This window comes from Mirounga angustirostris, unplaced genomic scaffold, assembly GCF_029215605.1.
Source record: "Mirounga angustirostris isolate CCGP_5_RB_7025 unplaced genomic scaffold, mMirAng1.0.hap1 SCAF_8, whole genome shotgun sequence".
In the NCBI taxonomy this organism is placed as follows: domain Eukaryota; kingdom Metazoa; phylum Chordata; class Mammalia; order Carnivora; family Phocidae; genus Mirounga; species Mirounga angustirostris.
In genome coordinates this window covers 109,574,409-109,576,100 of record NW_026991716.1, presented here as the reverse complement: position 1 = coordinate 109,576,100, position 1,692 = coordinate 109,574,409, and positions in this window count along the sequence as shown.

Below are 1,692 nucleotides of genomic sequence, written 5' to 3'. Positions count from 1 at the left end.
TTCATTGTTATTTTAATTTATATTTCCTTAATTAGGAGGACAAATAGTTTTTCATATTTCCCAGCCACAAAAATTTCTTCTTCTAAAAAAGCCTCTTCTTACTCTTTCACCATGGTATCTTTCGGGGCCCATGTGTACGATGAGCTCTATGGTAATATTTTATTCTCTTTAACCCTTTCTGCTACTGAGGTATTGATTTTTTAAAAAAAATATTGACTTTTATACAAGATTATTATTAACAGATAATTATTTTTTCTTGTGGGTTCTCATTAAGTTTTACTATCAAGTAAGTATTTCAGTTTGGCTCTATGCTTCATAGAGTTCAGCACTTAATCATCATTTTTAATATTATGATTGCCTATTAAGTTTCTAATTTTTATTAATCTGTTTCCAAAAACATTTTTATTTTAACTTTCATTATTCTTATGGCATAAGCAATTGCATACTATAAAAATGGAAATTAAAAAAAACCCTTCATTCCCTTCATACATGATAACATTTTACCATAAAAGGTTTTAGATATTTTCCATGAATGTATTTGCAAAGATATACGTTTTTTTTTTTTCAAAAAATAGCTTACATAATGCCTATTGTTTTATAACCTGCTTTCCTCACTTAATGGTGTAATGCAAACATTTCTTGAGTATGTGTGTTCTTTTCATAAGTGTTGCAAGGGAGGGATGTTTCTGAACAGTTGAATATCTTCTGTTGCCTTCATAGATGAATAATAACTTGGCTTGGATATTAAACTATTGAAACAAAAAGTTTTCTCTCAACTCTTTTTGCCAACTATTATTACAGGGGAAAAAAAAAGCTGTGTCAGTGATTCTTTTTCTTTATAGTCATCATGTAAGATTTTTGTCTAGGTTATTTTTACCTTTATGGATAATAAATCCATAATGTAATTTTTCAAATCCTTTATTAGTTAAATTCCCTTTTTTATTTGACTATTTCTTTTCTTCTAGATATTCTTTATGAGAGATAGTATAACATAGTGACTAATAGCCAACTTTGAAGTCTGATGGCCTTGGTTGTAATTCTCTTCCTATTTGCTTTGTGACCTTGGGCTAGTTATTTTTCCCAGTTTCTGATCCAAGGAGTTGTGATGAATTAGTTTCTTACCTAAGCACCTACTATAGTACTTGATACAAGGTAAGTACAAATGTATATTACTTCCTCTTCTTATGGTGGGCAGTGTCACTGACTTTGCATTTAGTGAGGATTCTTCCCAAATGCTTCCTAAATTCTGGCATTAGTTTACTGTCAGTCTTGATTTCCAGTGTTACGTCATCTTTTCCTTTCCTTTACATGGTGAATAGTGAGATTCATCAGACACTTTCAGCCTTTTCATACTGAATTATGTATGTATGTTTTAGAAATAATGCTCTGGTATCAGATAGGGAGTAAATTTGAGGAAACAAAAGTCGTTAGTAGGCTACATTCATGATCTTAACCCCAAGTGAAAAAGACTGGAACGTTAGTAAGAGAATTAAAGAAAAGAAGAAAGGCTGAAAAGATAGTTGGGTGGTATAATGACAATGCTTAGCAATCAGTTATTTGTGATGTCTGGGGAGATTGGTGAATAAGAAGAAGGGGCTGACAATGGCTAACAGATTTTAACTTGCACTATTGATTCAATAACAGTTCAGGGAGAAGTAGGTTCCAGGGCAGGAAATTTAAAATTTTAGTTTT